Genomic DNA, 6,294 nt, shown 5'->3' on the forward strand with positions numbered 1-6,294 from the left:
CGAGCGGACAACACGACGGTGAGTTAAGGCAAGGTTTATGAACATCATAGAGATAGAGGCGTTACCAATTCGGCACTGGGGCCGACAGCTTAGAGACTTGAAGAGCCGAGATGTTTTCCCTCTGACGTATAAGTCGGCTTCTCTCTGACGCAAATGTCAGTTGCTGGAAACGCGCCACAAGGCTTTTTTATAGACACCGGGTGGACTTTTACACCACCAACGTTCAATAAGAAGCACCGCTGACCATGATGTCAGATTCCTTTCGTCAGGAACCGCCACTGGGTTGCGTCATGATCCTCAAATCTGGAGACACTGCGCTGGGTTTCAACCAAGGACGAGTGATGTTGCCACGCATAGCGTAAGACTCGCCAGACTGGATGGCGCCGCTTGCATGTCGCCGTTGAGATGATGATGTCAGGCAGGCTCGATCGGTGGCCTTGACACAGGTTGCCTTTGGAGAGGCAACAATGTTCGGTGTGGACTCTCAGGCGTAAACAGCACCCCCGCTCCCAGACAATGCGCCGGAAAGACGAGTTGCTTCCATGTGGCTCGGATGTTGGGAGTGCCCGTTGGCCAGGTCCATCCAGGTTAGCCTCGAGGGTCATAGGAAGAATGTAGCCCCAGGCTCAGTTCCATGAACACATCCCATTCTTGAGGACGGATCCCAGCTCCACTGGTTGTCGCCCCTACTTGTCGACAAGCTTCACTTGTCTCATCTGACGGTTTTTGGTCTCAGATCTTGTCGATGATTCTGCAACTTGTCAAGAACGGTTCGACAATGGACAACACACGATGCAAGCAAGTGCCCTCGGTTAACCGACAGAGCACTGGACAAAGTATAGTACAACATATACCAAGCTACGTGTCTATCGGAATTTCGTTCCCTGTACATCAAGAGGCACACGTTGAACACAATACTCTTAGAATAGGACCTCAAATTTTTACTCGTAGAACAACGTAATGAAATAGAATATAATATAAAGTTGGCCCCTTGAGATCCCTCTGGACGAGTGCGCTAAGCTAAGGCCGTGATGAGGACAAAATTGTGTCCCAACTCGCCAGCGAAAGACCGAAAGGTGGAAAGGGTACTCACTAAAACACACGGCTTAGTGCGTCTGCATCAGCGTTTAGCTTTTCTTTTTTAAAGCGAGCGTATAAGTTGTGCTGTTGGAGAATCATGCTCCACCTCAGTAACCGGCCACCTTTAGGCCGCATGTTATTTAACCAGGCTAGAGGACAGTGGTCCGTTTCGACCACAAACCTCGAACCGGAGACATAACAGGCTAACTTTTGAACGGCTCACACGAGGCAAGCGCATTTCTTTCCAGAGGTACTGTAGGCCTCTTCCCTGCAGCTCAGTTTTCGACTTAAATACAAAACTGGCCTTTGGTTACCAGCGCTGTCTTCCTGGCACAACATAGCTCCCATGCCGCGATCACTCCCATTGCATTGAATTACAAATTTCTAGGAGAAACTGGGTGCCATGAGAACACGTGTGGTGTATCCGTGCGTTGTTTAGGAACCTCATTCGATTTGTCCGCTTCCGTTTGCCCTCCCTACAGTGTTTTGCACAAGAGACGGGTCCTTCCTGAATTTACGGTGTGGGGTGGGTTTTCATTGATCAGGTTTCTTGGAAAAGCTCTCTTTCCTTTCATTCTTTTCAACGCGTACTGCTCTGCTATGCAAATTTCGGCGAGTATATTACTCGTCGGCTAACTCTGCTGCCTTGTTAAGCTGCACCTTGCCAAGTTTGTCCTGCAGCCAAATCTTGACATCATCCTCGATGCAGCGGTAGAATTCCTCCAACGCAATGCATTCTACCACTTTATCGCGATCATCATAAACACCTTCGCCCTTGAGCCCTTCAAATAAATCGGCTTTAAGACGAAACGCGAAGTCAACGTGCAACTCATTCCCCTTTTTAGCATACCAGAACTTTTGCCGGAAAGCCTCGGGTGACAACTTATAACGTCGCGAAATCACTTATTGAACTTCGTACTAACGCTCAAACGCTTCTCTCGACAAGCACGTTATCACGTCGGACACTTCGCCGAAAAGAAAAGCTAACAGGTTCTGCGACAAAGATATCGTTCCAAGGCATTTCGTTCACAGACGTGTTCGAACTTGGCGGGATACTTCGTCAAGTCCTCGCCTACTACGAACGATAGCAGTGTGTCGCGAATTCTCTGACCGCTGACCTGAACTGTCGCAGAAGCTACGCTAGGCGCCTGCAAACACTGTAGGATTGCCAATTCTATTCGTTTACACTCGAGCCGCTCCTGTCTCTCAGCCACCTCATGCTTGCGACGTTCGCGCCCCTTTCAGCTTCTTCTCGTTCGCGAACTTCTACTTCTCGCCTTTCAGCCTCCTCGCGGCGTGCTTTGATATCCGCGCAGACCTCATCGACTTCTTCAGCTGACACTTCTTCATCCTTCATGATCTCAACGATCACTTACTTTCGTTTCGCATGGTCCAAAGTAAGGCCACGTTCCTCGCAAATGTCAATAAGTTCCTTCCCTTTAAGGTTATTCATCGTTCACACTACCCTCTTGCTGTTTGCCCCTGTTAAAAATCTACTTGCCACACATACTCCAAGTCGACTAGCAAGATGCGCAAGCAATTTTTAACACTGCTGTACTTGCACTGTCCGCAATAACTATGGTTTCAAAGCACTCTGACATCTTGAAACGATCAAAGCTCACTCAGTAATGCATAACACAGGCCTTCTCTAAACTACTATAACCTGTGCTAGAGTAGTCTGGTGAACCGAGGGGAAATGAGGCACTGACCGCATCGATGTCACTGTCGCCGGCCTTTCTCGCAGCTGCCATCCACTTAACGAAGCCCGCCGCCGCCAAGGTTACGAATTGCGCCAGGAAACTTACCCCTTCCAAGGACACCAGCCGCGCTGACAGCGAAAGGGGCTCGATTAGCCGAGGTTTCTCTCTGACGCATAGGTCAGCTGCTGGCAACGCGCCGCTTGGCTTTTTTTATATGCACCGGGTCGACCCTTACGTCTTCAATAGTTATAGCGCGAGAACAAAACGACGACACAGAGACAAGAAGGACACGAAGGACATGAGCGCTAACTTCCAACTGAGTTTATTGCGCAGAGCGCCAAAATGTATAGAAGAGACAGTAACCATGTGCCGAAAACCATATGGCACAAAGAGCAAAACATGAGTAAGGAAAAAAGAAAAAAAAACACAAAAACACAGAAAAAAGACAAAGAAAAATCTATAAAAAAACGAAACAGAAAAGTAAAGGTAATATTACAACTTGCGCAAACCAAAACTTTCGAGGAAGCCTAGTTCCTTTTCGGACAGAGCGCCGTCGTGGTGGTCTAGTGGTTAAGGTACTCGGCTGCTGACCCGCCATTCGCGGGTTCGAATCCCGGCTGCGGCGGCTGCATTTCCGATGGAGGCGGAAATGTCGTACGCCCGTGTGCTCAGATTTAGGTGCACAATAAAGAATCCCAGAGGGTCGAGCTCTCCGGAGCCCTCCACTACGGCGTCTCTCATAATCTTAAGGTGGTTTTTGGACGTTAAACCCCACATATCAATCAATCAATCCTTCTCGGACAGAGACACGGAGGACTTGCTAATGCAAGACACCTGTTTGCATGCCATCTGCGCAGCCTTGACAATGACTCGGGTGCGCTCATCTTTCTGCTTGTAAAGTGTCGCTGTGTCCTTGAAAAGTAGCACACAGTTGCACCCAGTGCAGTGCTGAGCAAGAAAACCATCTTTCCCGTTTCTAACACTGTTAGCGTCTTCTCTCAGTCGATCGTTCAGACAACTTCCGGTTGTTCCGACATAACAAGCACCGCATGAAAGGGGGGGGGGTCCTATAGACAACTTCCCGGAAGCAAGCCGCATACCTGTTTCTATGCTGAACTCTGCATTCTGTTGATGACTGCATTTTCAGGGGGTTTGTAGATTTGGTAAGGCTGATTAATTTGAACGGTGCAGAGAACAGGACACGAACTCCAACTCGTTTTCTAATTTTCCTGAGCCTGTGTGATATCTGGTGTTTGTATGAAATCACGGCTATCCTTTCACGCTCTGTATCCATGTTGCTCGGATTCTGTCGCTGCTTCTGCTCTGCCTTATTAGTCCGCAGGATAGTCTCAGCAATGGAAGCGATAAATGCCTCGGGGAAACCCGAAGACTTAAGCAGGGAAACTTGAGCTTTGAAGATCAAAACAGCTTCGTGCTGTGCCTCACTTAAACAAGCCGAGGCTTGTTCAAAGCGTCTTGTGTTGACACATGAAACGCCCAAGAATGACAAGTTACGCTTTTTGGATTCAAAACTTTTTTAGCTCACGGCACATCTGTTGGTGTTATGAACCTTGTGCGCCAAAACCTTTACTTCTTTTTTCTTCCGCTCACTGCAAGTTAGTTAAGCGAGGCATAGCACGCACCTCTCTTTAGAATGCCTTCAATAGGTCGTGCACCCACAACATCTCTGCGAGCTTCCAAGCTCGAGTTTCCCGGCTTAAGGCTTCGGGTTTCCCCGAGGCGTTTATCGCTTCCGTTGCTGAGACTATCCTGTGGAGTAATAAGGCAGGGTAGAGGCAGCGACAAAATCCAAGCAACACGGATGTATTGCGTGAAAGGATCGCCGTGATTCCATAAAAACACCAGATATAACACAGGCTCAAGAAAATTGGAAAACGACTTGTAGTTCGTGTCCTGTTCTCTGCACCGTTCAGATTAATCAGCCTCACCAAATCTACGAACCCCCTGAAAACGCAGTCATCAACGGAATGCAGAGTTCAGCATAGAAACATGTAAGCAGAATGCCCCTGGGAAGTTGTCTATAGGACCCCCCTTTCATGCGGTGCTTCTTATGTCAGAACGACCTGAAGGTGTCTGAACGATCGACTGAGAGAACATGCTAACTGTGTTAGAAATGGGAAAGATGGTTTTCTTGCTCATCACTGCACTGAGTGCAACTGTGTGCCCCTTTTCACGGACACGGCGACGCTGTACAAGCACAAAGAGGAGTGCACCCGAGTCATTGTCGAGGCGGCGCAGATGGCACGCGAACAGGTGTCTTGTATTAGCAAGCCCTCCGTGTCTCTGTTCGAGAAGGAACTAAGGTTCCTCGATGGTTTTGGTTCGCGCAAGTAGTTATATTACCTTTACAATTCTGTTTCGTTTTCTTATAGACTTTTTTTTGCCTTTTTCTGTGCTTTTGTTTTTGTTTTTTTACCCTTACTCATGTTTTCCTCTTACTGCCATATGTTTTTTGTTACATGGTTACTGTCTCCTCCATATATTTTCGCGCTCGGCGCAATAAACTCAGTTGGAAGTTAGCGCTCGTGTCATTCGTGTCCTTCTTGCCTCTGCGTCGTCGTCTTGTGCTCGCGCTGTAACTTTCGTCATGCCATACTAACTAGCCCAAGCTGCCACACTTCTGATTTGCGTTACAACGTCCAACCAGAAGCGCCGCTGGCCATGATGTCAGTTTTCTCTAGTCAGGAACCACCGCTGGGCTGCGTCACGATTCTCAAATCTGGAGCTGCTGGGCTGCGTTGCACCCAAAGGCGAGTGATGTTGCCACGCATTGCGTGGCAACATTAGCGGCGCCATCCAGTGGCACCAGACTGAATGGCGGCTCCGCTGGATGGCGCCGCTTGCATGACGTCGTTGAGATGATGACGTCAGGCGGGCTCGATTTTTGGCCTTGACACAGATTGCCTTTGCAGCGGAAACGACGTTCGGTGTGGATTCCCAGGTGTAACAGTATGACACAAAAGACATTTCGATTTTCTTTCAAAACCTACAAATAAGAAAGCTTTGTTATGGTATATGCGATTTCGAAAAATCTGCCATCTTTAGTCAATACTGGTTAATAAAGGCTATCATCAGAAGAAATAACGAACTCTTTTGTGTCAATCTGCAGAGGTCTGGAAACTATGTGTTCTTCAACTATAGATTTCAACATGGAAAAAGTCTAGCATAGACGCTGGCTTCAAATGTTAACGCTGTCCGAAGCATTAAAGTGATTAGACATTTACCCCCGTCAGCCCCTGGTCCTCGTGGAATCACAATTTCCTATGATTAATATTTTATTCAAGCTATCGCCTGGTGATGTCCTCAATCTTTTAAACTACTCTTTAAAGAATGCCTGGACACTGTGTGACTAGAAAATAGCTAACATAATTCCATTACTAAAAAAGCAAGAATGAGGCTTTAACATAGAAAATATCGTACCCTTCTCGCTAACATCTAACATGATCAAACTGGTCGAGAAGGTCCTAAATGGCCGAATAAATGTGTGATTGAC

The sequence above is a fragment of the Rhipicephalus microplus genome, chromosome X, assembly GCF_043290135.1.
Source record: "Rhipicephalus microplus isolate Deutch F79 chromosome X, USDA_Rmic, whole genome shotgun sequence".
Taxonomy (NCBI): Eukaryota; Metazoa; Arthropoda; class Arachnida; order Ixodida; family Ixodidae; genus Rhipicephalus; species Rhipicephalus microplus.